General features: G+C 46.0%; 1 pseudogene; it reads right to left on the bottom strand.

The window, feature by feature from the left end:
* Positions 1-1,497: 1,497 nt before the first annotated feature.
* LOC140724226 (ferritin heavy chain, oocyte isoform-like) lies at positions 1,498-1,945 on the bottom strand (annotated as a pseudogene).
* Positions 1,946-12,891: the final 10,946 nt, after the last annotated feature.

Below are 12,891 nucleotides of genomic sequence, written 5' to 3' on the forward strand. Positions count from 1 at the left end.
GACGTTTACCCAGCTCTGCCCTGAATTGAGGCTGTGACCTGCTCCATGCCCGGTGTCTGTGGGTTCCACGACGTTTACTCAGCTCTGCCCTGAACTGAGGCCAAATCTGCAGCCTGCTCCAGCTGTTCCTGGCATCATCTCTATGGACTCACTTTTGTTCTGAAAGCTATTTGTTTACTTTGTTTCACGATTTGTTTTTCTTTCCTCTCTCTGCACACACATCGGATGTTTGACAGTATTTTTATTGGTTGGGTTGGGTTTAATTGTTTTGTGACAGCCTGTAAGGAAACAAATCTCAAGGTTGTATAACAAGTACACACTTTGATAATAAATGTGCTTTGAACTTTGAGCAAGCAGTCATTATTTGTTTAAACAATTAATTATGGGTTATATACAAGAACTGTAGGCAGCCGTCGATCCCAGGAGATCACGGGTTTGCACCTCTGGTGGACTGTGTCCTCTCCAGAGAGCAAGCCTGGGTGGGAAGGTATGATGAACCAGCTGTTGCCCCAGCAGCGGGTTCCCCCTCTCCATGTCACTCATGTAGTCCAAAGGAAGGGCAAGTGCCGATACAACTTGGCATCAGTGTTGTCGCAGAGGTTGCCAGAGTGAAGCTGTAAACAGCATCAAACTGCCTTAGGGACCCCGGCTCTGGATCTCTTCCTCGGGGTTTACGCCCGAAGCCTTTCCCATGGGTGGGTATGGCTGCAAGGCAGCAAAGGTTTAAAATCAGTTTTCCTTTTCCCTCGGCAGGCTGCCGACCAAGGCTGATAAGTCCCACCTGCCCAAAATTTAAAAATGTGAATTGCATATGTCATGATACTACGATATCTTAAGTATGTGTCTCACTAAAAGTAAAATTGGAACTAACATACTCTAGTTATCCAGCTCCGTGTTTTTCTTTTAACTAGTTTAATGTTTTGGAGTTCTGGGGTTTTCCACAGAAAATGATGGCAGCTGTGGATCCAATTAGCTGGATATATTTTAGAAAGACAGTTGATTTTATAGATTTATTAGAGCATAAGATATAGGAGCAGAAGTAGGCCATTCGGCCCATTGAATCTGCTCCACCATTCAATCATGGGCTGATCCAGTTCTTCCAGTCATCCCTACTCCCCGGCCTTCATCCGATACCCTTTGATGCTCTGACTTATCAAGAACCTATCTATCTCAGCCTTAAATACACCCAATGACTTGGTCTCCACAGCCAATCGTGGCAACAAATTCTACAGAGTTACCACCCTCTAACTAAAGTAATTTCTCCGCATCTCTGTTCTAAATGGACATCCTTCAATCCACAAGACCAATGAAGTATTTTGACATTTATTTTCAGCTGATACACTATTCCAATACCTTTGAGTTAGTGAAGTTAAGATTCACACAAATCGAGAGTTTCTTTTTACAATTTTAACAGATAATAACATGAAGTCCTTCTATTCCTTCTCCTCCAGGGACAGTCTGTCAAACAGGCACACTCCCAGGCCATTCTCCGGGGGCTCACAGTCTCCTCAGGTTGGTGATGTGATCTCCAAGCTTCTTGATCATCTTCACTTGCTCATCCAGGTAGTTCTTCTCCAGGAAGTCACATAGATGAGGGTCACCATGCTGATTGGAAAGCTTGTGCTGATCCAGGTTCACATCCTTCTCCATCTGCATCGCCTCCGGACCATTGCTCCACGCATCCTGCTCTGGCTTCTTGATGTCCTCCAGCACGATCCGGCCTCCTTGCAGGTTCTGGAATTCCATCCATTTCTCGGCATGCTGCTGTTCCTCATGGGACTGCTTCCTGAAGAACTTGGAGAAGTGATGTCGGATAATGTCATCCCGGTCAAAGTAAAAAGGACATGGAGAGATAAACATAGGAGGAATAGAGCTCCATGTTAATCTGCCTGTTGACTGCATCTTCACATTCCTTGTGGAAGTTCTGACAAACTTGGGAAGCCATCCTGTTCAGCGGACAATTACAATTCACTATCACCTGGGGAAGATTTATATATTTGTATTCTTTGTCTTACTTTAATAGCCTGAATGGAAAAGTGACAACGCTGTGCGTCACTTATTTGTTTAAATCCTCATCCATGAATGTGGTTGATTGTGGAGCTCTTCTGAAGCACAAAGCATTTTATATGCTTTATTCACTAACAGACAATTCCAATGTTTCTTTGACAAAAATAAAACAATAGGAGACTTTGTTCTTAAGTGTTTTGGCACCAAATATATTTGAGCAGGATTCATGCCATACTGACTTGGATCTCCCCTATATCCAATAATGTCAGGACCCTTTGCCATTTCGTTCCTCTCCATTCACTGACTCAAAATACGTAGTTGGCAATTCAAACCAAGTGTATTTTTTTTTTAAATGGAAGAAGAGTGCCAGCGCTCGATGGGACCACATTTTTGTGGCTTCCTCCACAGAGTCAGAAAGACTGTCCAGAATATTGTGCAAACAATGTAAGGCAGTTAGTCACATGATAAAATCATCACAGTTGTACAGTCTTAAAATGGCAATGACCATTAACAAATAATATTGCAAATGATACTTGTGCTACTCTAACCAAAGTCAACATAGTAATCACTAATTTTAGCTGGATCAATAAGTATTACTTTTGATGAATGGGGATTTAAGGCCGGTACTGAAGTCTGGTTCCAATATTTAGCATCTCATACTACAGCGGCAGAGTTTCTGCTGGGGGGAATAACTGCCCTGAAGCAGAATGCTTTTTAAAAGTCATTTAACAAAATATCTTTGTTGTTAATTTAAATTACTAACTGAATGATTTGCAGCATGCAGTAAAAAACAGAAACAGTAATTACTCATAATTTAGATTCACTTTAAATATTTGTCCACTCACTACAGACTAGTTTGTTTTATACGCAAAGTACACCAAGTCTCCCCTGGTTTAAATTAATGGATAGGTGCTGAAACAAATTCAATTGATCCCATTTAATCCATTTTGAGGACTGGTTTCTACTTCTGTTTTATTTATATTTTATCTTTTTTATAAAATGACAAAATATTTAATTCTTGGCCATGCCCCTTTGTTACATCAGAAGCATTTGATTTCATTTTTATAGGTGAGAATAGGTAAATACTCTTACTTGTTAATTTACTGGTAATTTAGAGTTTGTTTTCAAAAGCTAATTGTTTACTTCCACCTTGATGCCTACAAAAAAACTGAGAAGTCTCATTATGGATTATGAAAGTGGTGCCTGAGTTTATTCTGAGAAGTTCGTACCAATTTGACTATTATTAAGTTTAAATCTACACCAAGCTGATTGCTATTAGATTTGGGGAATTTGACAGGTTTGAGGTACTTAGACCAGCTTCAGAAAATAATTGTGGTAAACTATGTATACCTGTCTGGACACGCCCCTCTGCTGACTGCTCATGTGGCTCCTCCCACAGACCCCTGTATAAAGGCGATTGGAGGCACTGCTCCCCCCTCAGTCTCCGAGATGCTGTGCTCCGTTTTGCTGCTAATAAAAGCCTATTGTTCGCCTCGCATCTCCGAGTTATTGATGGTGCATCAATTTTATTAGCAGCAATTTTAAAACATGGAGAGCATTTTATGACCCGACAGATTGGATATTGACCCTCAATCTCTGGAAGCCAGCATCGCTTTTGAACTCTGGCTTGCATGCTTCCAATCGTACCTGGAAGAGATTCGTGTGACCGAGCCTGCAAAAATGCAGAAAATTCTCCTCTCCAGGGTCAGTCTGCGGGTCTACTCCCTGATCAGGTACCTGCTGACCTACCAACGGGCACTGGACGCCCTCAAAAGGCAATACCTGCGGCCGGTGAACACCGTCTATGCAAGATATCGCTTAGCGACGCGGCAGCAGTGGGCTGGAGAGTCGAGTGCTGAGTTTGTCCGGGCCCTACAGACACTCGTGTGGGCCTGCGACTGCAGGGGACTGATGGCGGAACAGCATGCGGAGCTCCTGGTACGAGACGCCTTAGTTACGGGGATCAGGTCAGTGTACGTGTGCCAGCGGCTGCTGGAAAACACCGATCTTACCTTACAGTCGGCGATCGAGCTGGCCGACACACTGGAGGCTGCTCTGCACAATGCTGATGCTCTCCAGGCGCGCGACCTCCCGCTGGCCCCATGGATGCTGCAGACCCCGCAACCCGCTGGCGAATCGACCTCGGCTGCTGCCAGTCACGAGTCCGTGAACTCCTCGCAACCCGCCGGCGTATCGACCACGGCTGCTGCCAGTCGCAAGTCCGTGCAGTGTTACTTCTGCGGACTCGAAAAGCACCCCCGAAAACGCTGCCCAGCCAGAGAAGCTACCTGCTCCAGCTGCGGAAAGAAGGGCCACTTCACCAAGGCCTGTAAGTCCAAACCACGAGCGGGGTCGAGCAGCACCGTGTGCGAGGTATGGGGGTCGCCATCTTGGATGCCGCCATCTTGCCTGCCCGCCTCATGTGAGGCATGGGGGCGGCCATCTTTGTCAGCGCCACCTTGCCCCGCCTCCAACCCACGGGTGCTTACCGGGCACCAAGACGGCGATTCAACTCTGGCCTCCGCAACCCTTGACCAAAGCGCCCCACACCAGCTTGCAAGGTCAATGATGGACATCCTGGTGGAGGGGCACAGGACTAGCTGCCTGTTTAACACAGGCAGTACTGAGAGTTTTATTCACCCGGACACAGTGCAACGCTGCGGACTCGTGACACAGCCGGTAAGCCAGAGAGTCACCATGGCTTCTGGATCACATTCCACAGACATCCGGGGGGGGTTGTGTAGCAACATTGGTGGTGCAGGGCACAGAATATCGGGACTTTGCGTTACTGGTCATGCCTCAACTGTGTGCCCCTGTGCTATTGGGGCTCGACTTCCAGAGCCACCTAAAAAGTGTGACAATGGAATATGACGGGCCCCTCCCACCAATCACTGTCAGAAATCCTCAGTTTTGTGGGACTTCAGCATATACCCTGCCACTGACCACACACACACCGACCCGCACATCCCACCCAGCACCATGCCGACAGCTGCGCTACTGACACCACTTGCAGCCTCTCCACCCTCAAGATCCCTCCCCCACCACTGTTCACCAACCTAACCCCCGACTGTAAACCGGTGGCAACTAAAACCTGCGCGGGGGACAGGGCCTTCATTAAGTTGGAGGTGCAGCGGCTGCTCAGGGAGGGGATCATTGAGCCAAGCACAAGTCCTTGGAGGGCCCAGGTGGTCGTTGTTCGGACCGGGCAGAAAAATAGGATGGTCGTGGACTATAGTCAAACCATCAATAGGTTCACGCAGCTTGACGCGTACCCCCTACCCCGCATCGCGGATATGGTCAATCAGATAGCTCAGTACAAGGTGTACTCGACCATAGATCTGAAATCCGCTTACCATCAGCTCCCCATCCACCCGGAGGACCGCCCCTACACCGTCTTCGAGGCGGGCGGCAGGCTCTATCACTTCCTGCACGTCCCCTTCGGTGTCACAAATGGTGTCTGTCTTCCAGAGGGAAATGGACCGGATGGTGGACCAGTGCCAACTGAAGGCCACGTTCCCATATCTGGATAACATCACCATCTGCGGTCACGACTGGCAGGATCACGACACCAACCTCCAATGATTTTTCCAAGCGGCCAAAGCTCTTAACCTCACCTATAACAGGGACAAGTGTGTGTTCGGAACCACCCGACTTGCTATCCTTGGGTATGTCGTGGAGAATGGGGTCATTGGTCCTGACCCCGACCGTATGCGCCCCCTGTTGGAACTCCCTCTTCCCACCACACTCAGAGCCCTCAAACGGTGCCTGGGCTTCTTTTCCTATTACGCCCAATGGGTCCCTCGCTACGCAGACAAGGCCCGCCCCCTGGTCAAGTCCACCGCATTTCCCCTCTCAGCCGCATTAAAGAGGACATTGCCAAAGCAACGATGCATGAGGTGGATGAGACCATTCCCTTCCAAGTAGAGAGTGATGCCTCCGACTTCGCGCTGGCTGCTACCCTCAATCAGGCAGGCAGGCCAGTAGCATTCTTCTCTCATACCCTTCAATCCCTGAAATTTGACACTCCGCGGTGGAGAAAGAAGCCCAGGCCATAGTGGAAGCTATTAGGCACTGGAGGCACTATCTCGCCTGCAAAAGGTTCACCTTGCTGACCGACCAGCGCTCAGTTGCGTTCATGTTCAGCAACCAACAGCGGGGCAAAATCAAAAATGATAAAATTTTGCGGTGGAGAATAGAACTCTCCACCTACAACTATGATATCCTGTACCAGCCTGGAAGGCTCAATGAGCCCCCTGATGCCCTATCCCGGGGAGCATGTGCCAGCGCACAGCTCGACCAGCTATACGCCCTCCATGCAGATCTTTGCCACCCGGGGATCACCCGACTTTACCATTTCGTGAAAGCCCAGAACCTGCCTTTCTCCCTTGAGGACATCAGGACAATGACCAGGGACTGCCAAGTCTGCGCTGAGTGCAAACCGCACTTCTACCGTCCTGAAACGGCGCAACTTATCAAGGCCACCCGCCCCTTTGAGCGACTGAGTGTCGACTTTAAGGGCCCCCTTCCCTCCACCGACCGCAATGTCTACTTTCTCAACATAATCGACGAGTACTCGCAGTTCCCCTTTGCCATCCCCTGCCCCGATACCACTGCCACGTCCATCATAAAAGCCCTGCGCCAGCTCTCCACTCTGTTCGGATATCCCTGCTATATCCACAGTGATAGAGGGTCCTCCTTTATGAGTGACGAGCTGCACCAGTACCTGCTGGCTAGGGGCATTGCTACTAGTAGGACCACGAGTTATAATCCCCGGGGGAATGGACAGGTGGAGAGGGAGAATGCCACTGTGTGGAAGGCCACACTCTTAGCCCTTAGGTCAAAGGGATTGCTGGTCTCTCACTGGCAGGAGGTCCTCCCCGAGGCACTCCACTCCATCCGCTCTCTGTTATGCACGTCCACCAATGCCACCCCTCATGAGTGACTCTTTTCTTTTCCCAGGAAGTCTGCCACTGGGACCACCCTACCGGCTTGGCTGACGTCCCCAGGGCCAGTGCTGCTCCGGAAACATACGAGGAGCAATAAATACTCCCCGCTGGTCGAGAGGGTTCACCTACTTCATGTGAACCCCAGTATGCCTACGTGGTCTTACCTGATGGGCGGGAGGACACGGTCTCCGTCCGCGACCTGGCACCCGCAGGAGCAGCAGACCCCTACCCTGAACACTCCATGGTGACTATGAACCCCGTACCCACCGAGGTGTATACCCACCTGACACTGCGCACACCAAGCCCTACACAGACTCCTCACGACACTCCCATACCAGGCGCCTTGCACACGCATGAGGGATCACTGATGCCTAATGGCCTGGCACCTCAAGTCAGGCTGGAGCCAGCACAACCACCGTCTCCGGAGCAATCACCACTGGTGCTACGTAGATCGCAGCGACAGGCTCAACCGCCTGATAGACTTAACCTGTAAATATACTTGTAAGAAACTTCGCCCCGTGGGGACTCTCTTTTAAAATAAAGGTGGGGGTGAATGTGGTGAACTATGTATACCTGTCTGGACACGCTCCTCTGCTGACTGCTCCTGTGGCTCCTCCCACAGACCCCTGTATAAAGGCGATTGGAGGCACTGCTCCTCCCTCAGTCTCCAGGATGTAGTGGTCTCGTTTGCTGCTAATAAAAGCCTATTGTTCGCCTCCCGTCTCCGAGAGTTATTGGTGGTGCATCAATAATCTTACTAAATCACTCCAAGTAACGATTTATTCAAACCTGAAGTTGAGTTTTATAGTTATCTTATTTCAAAGATAGGTGGACTGGAAAATAAAGAGAAATAAAAACATATACATTTTAAAATTAGTCGATTGGTAAAGCAGGTCAAGTTTCAGCCTTGTAATCCTGATGACCAGACTTTGGCACAATGTCAGCTTACTCATTTCCTGACACATTTAAGATGCTTCCTGAGTTTCTGAAGATGAGTGAAGGAAAGCAGGGACGCACATAAAATATAAAAGACAATTACATAGAATTTTCTGTGTGATCCATTAATGTCTGAAATATCCAATAAATATTGTTAATGACATTTCCATCACCCCAAAAATAGTTCTCTGATTATCCAAATGCGAATGAAACCTGTGACACTTCCTCTCTGTGTTCAGACAGGTTCTTGGCACCCAGATTTTACAAACAGAAACTAAATTAAATCTAAGCACAACCAAACTGCAGATACTGAAAATACTTAGGTCATGCAGCAAAAGTTTTCTAGTTTTCTGACAAGTTGTTGACTTGAAACGTTAATTGTTTTTCCCTCACAGATGCTACCTGATCTGTTACTTCTAGCATGCTCTGTTTTTAATTCCACAATTAATCTGTCAGGCATAAATTCAGTTTGTCACACATTTCCTTATTTCATTACACCTGTCCTCAATATCATGTTAGTCTAATTTAATCAATTGCATCTTAATACACTCATCAGTAACGTGATTCTAATATTTCTAGGCAATATTTCTTGTAATACAAGGCAGGCCTGACTTTTTGTTTTCCACAATCATCTATTACGTACATGCAGCAAGTGCAGGCTATTCTGGAAATATTATAGGGAAATAACCTCTCCGTACTGTCATGCAACACTTATCGTGCAACTATTCTTCCTGTTTTATTTGCTTATGTACAGGGCAGCACAACTATAGTGGAAACACTTAATGACTAATCCGCCTCCCAGGGCTCTCACCCAAGATTCAGATCAGAGTGCTAGAATGGTCAGACCATGGTGGAAAAAAGAGGAGTGGATAAGGGAGGATGGACATTTGGATGAAACTGGATGAAGGTTTGAACTGGAGGTGAAAGGGGTATAGAAGACTTCAAGGTCATGAAGCCTACGGCTGGCTTCCTGACCAATCAACTAATTAGAGCAGTAGTTTTTAAGTTGGTAATCTTATAGTAAAGAATCCTCTTGAGAAGAGTGAGCATAATAATTCATTAATCTTCTTGAGAATGAGAAATTAAGCTCTGAAAGTGCATCTTAACCTGAAAGAAAGGCAATTACAAAAGTACAAAGACAGAGTTATATAAGCGGGAGAAGATTAAAAAGTAAGGCAGTAGATAAACCATGGCAGACAACAAGGAAATATTCATCGTTCAGCAGAAGTGTTTTTCACTAAGAAATAAAGACTCAACAAAAAGATTATTCCTCCATAATCAAGGAAGTTAAACATGGTGTCAAATTGGAAAAGAGAGCCATACAATTTTTGAGAAACAGGGTAGATCACAACATTGAAACTAGCCAGCCAGGAATATTAAAAACTGACAATAAAAGATAGATAGATAGATAGATACTTTATTCATCCCCATGGGGAAATTCAACTTTTTTCCAATGTCCCATACACTTGTTGTAGCAAAACTAATTACATACAATACTTAACTCAGTAAAAAATAAGATATGCATCTAAATCACTATCTCAAAAAGCATTAATAATAGCTTTTAAAAAGTTCTTAAGTCCTGGCGGTAGAATTGTAAAGCCTAATGGCATTGGGGAGTATTGACCTCTTCATCCTGTCTGAGGAGCATTGCATCGATAGTAACCTGTCGCTGAAACTGCTTCTCTGTCTCTGGATGGTGCTATGTAGAGGATGTTCAGAGTTTTCCATAATTGACCGTAGCCTACTCAGCGCCCTTCGCTCAGCTACCGATGTTAAACTCTCCAGCACTTTGCCCACGACAGAGCCCGCCTTCCTTACCAGCTTATTAAGACGTGAGGCGTCCCTCTTCTTAATGCTTCCTCCCCAACACGCCACCACAAAGAAGAGGGCGCTCTCCACAACTGACCTATAGAACATCTTCAGCATCTCACTACAGACATTGAATGACGCCAACCTTCTAAGGAAGTACAGTCGACTCTGTGCCTTCCTGCACAAGGCATCTGTGTTGGCAGTCCAGTCTAGCTTCTCATCTAACTGTACTCCCAGATACTTGTAGGTCTTAACCTGCTCCACACATTCTCCATTAATGATCACTGGCTCCATATGAGGCCTAGATCTCCTAAAGTCCACCACCATCTCCTTGGTCTTGGTGATATTGAGACGCAGGTAGTTTGAGTCGCACCATATCACAAAGTCCTGTATCAGTTTCCTATACTCTTCCTCCTGTCCATTCCTGACACACCCCACTATGGCCGTGTCATCAGCGAACTTCTGCACATGGCAGGACTCCGAGTTATATTGGAAGTCTGATGTGTACAGGGTGAACAGGACCGGAGAGAGTACGGTTCCCTGCGGCGCTCCTGTGCTGCTGACCACCGTGTCAGACCTACAGTCTCCCAACCGCACATACTGAGGTCTATCTGTCAAGTAGTCCACTATCCAATCCACCATGTGAGAGTCTACTCCCATCTCCGTTAGTTTGTGCCTTAAGATCTTGGGCTGGATGGTGTTAAAGGCACTAGAGAAGTCAAGGAATGTAATCCTCACAGCACAACTGACCCCCTCTAGGTGAGAGAGTGATTTGTGCAGCAAATACGTGATAGCATCCTCCACTCCCACCTTCTCCTTATACGCAAAAGTTCCTACCTATAGAAAAAAAACCTACTACCTATACAAAATGAAGAGAACAGTATAACTCAAATGAAAGTTGTTCCTTTAAAAGATGAGAATGGGGAATTAATGATCAGAAATAACAAAAGATTTTGAACAAATAGCACCTCTTCTTTTTCAACACAACCTGCCTCTCCACCTGTCTTCGTATCATCTGCAAACTTGGCCACAAAACTATCAATTCTGTCATCTAAATCATTAACATATAACAAAGAGAAGCAGTCCCAACACAGAACCCTGCTGAACATGACTAGTTATTGGAAACCAACCTGAAGGCTCCCTTTATTTCCAATCTTTTTCTCCTGCCAATTAGCCAATCCTCTGTCCATGCTAGTATCTTTTCTCTAATACCCTGGGCTCTTCTCTTGTTAAGCAGTTACATATGTGGTACCTTGTCAAAGGCCTTCTGAAAATCCAAATACACAACATTCACCATTTCTCCTTTATCTATCTTGCTTGTTATTTCCTCAAAGAACTCCAACAGATTTGTCAAGCAAAATTTCCCTGAAGGAAACCATGCTGACTTTGGCCTATTTTATCATGCGCCAAGCAACCAGAGTTGTCATCCTTAATCAGTTTCCCAAGAATGCTTCTCTCTAGTAATGGTAATTTCACTCATTTCATGACCCCGGGCACTATGAACTTCCACCATACTGCTGGTGTCTTCCATAGTGAAGATACTTATTCTGTACATCCACCATTACTAGCATGTAGGTCCTGCTTTTCAGCTTTCTACCCAACTCTCTAAATTCTCTCTTTAGACTTCCTCCCTTTTCCTATGTCATTGGTGTCAACATGTACCAAGTCTTCTGGCTAGTCACCTTCCACCTTTAGAAAGCTGTGGACCCTATCTGAAATACCCCTGACCCTGGCACCTGAGAGGCACCAGGGTGTTTCTTTCATGTCCGCAGATTCTCATGTCTACTTCTCCAACTATGGTCTCCCTATCACTACTGTAGACCTCTTCAACCCCTTCCCTTCTGAGCCACAGCGCCAGACTCAGTGCTAGAGACTTGATTGCAGCAGGTCCCCACCCCCACGCACAAGAGTATCCAAACTGGGTTGCTTGTTGTTGAAGAGAATAGTCACATGGGTACTCTGCGATGGCTGCCCATTTCCATTCTCTGCCCTGGCAGGCTCCCAGATCCCTGCTCCTGCAACTTAGGGGTGATTACCTCCCTGTCGCTCCAATCTATTACCTCCTCAGTTTCCCATGTAAACCAAAACTTATTAAGCTGCAGCTCCAGTTCCTTGCCACCTTCCCCGAGGAGCTGGAGTTCAGTGTGCCTGCTGCAGATCTGGGAATCTGGAGGTCTCCCAGAATTCCCACATCTCGCACACGGAACACACACAACACAGCCGCTGGAGCCATCCTCACTGCACTAACAGATGATGAAGAATCTTACCTCACCCAAACCAGTTGAGCCAAAGCCCCCTACTCTTGCACTGACAACTCCCAACAAACAGTAAGGAGATATCTCAGAGAGTTATGAATCTTCTGAATTCTAATGCACAGGAACTTGTGGAGACCAAATCCTTGAAGAGACACAAGGCAATTTAGACTTTTGGTCAATTAGGGGGTTATGGGGAATAGCGTGCAAAGTAGAACTAATGCAAGTATCATATTGACTATGATCTTATTGAAAGATGGATAAACTTTCTTGTGTTCTTTTCTTATGAAGGCAAGAACACCAGCGAGGCCAATGAGCAGAAAGATGCAGAGGGTCAAGAGGTGAGGACAGCATTAAACTATTCAGCAGGTAGAAAATATAACTTCATTGGGAGTAATATTTCCTGTCTGATATCCATCCCTCAATCAATAACATAAACAACAAGCTTAAGCTCGTGATACTACTATTTCTTTGGATCTTGCTCCATGTTTCAGCATTTCCAGTATAACAGTGATTATCCCACAAAAGTACTTCACTGACAGTAAAATACAGTTGTCTCTCTCAAGGTGATGAAAGTCGCGCTGTATGTCTTTCTACCATGGAAGATGTAAATTGGATTAAATGCCCTTCTGTACAGTAAATATTCTCTGATTCAATTTACCGCCCACGAACAAAGTTGTCTTCACAGAAATCAAGCATTTTAAAACCACACATTCTGCAGTTTTGTTAAATTGTTATTCTAACATTTGAACTGTTTGCGATACACCAGGAAGAACTTCATAAACGAAGGGAAATCGGTCATGTAAGACGATAAAACTTTGTCCTAGGACTGTATATAACATCAAAAGATGCTACTTCCTCTGAAAATAAGGATAATGTATTTGCAGTTTAAAATTCTCTTTTGCATCAAAATATTGTATTATCTAATGCAAATATTTAGT

The sequence above is a fragment of the Hemitrygon akajei genome, chromosome 3 (genome assembly GCF_048418815.1).
Source record: "Hemitrygon akajei chromosome 3, sHemAka1.3, whole genome shotgun sequence".
Lineage (NCBI taxonomy): Eukaryota > Metazoa > Chordata > Chondrichthyes > Myliobatiformes > Dasyatidae > Hemitrygon > Hemitrygon akajei.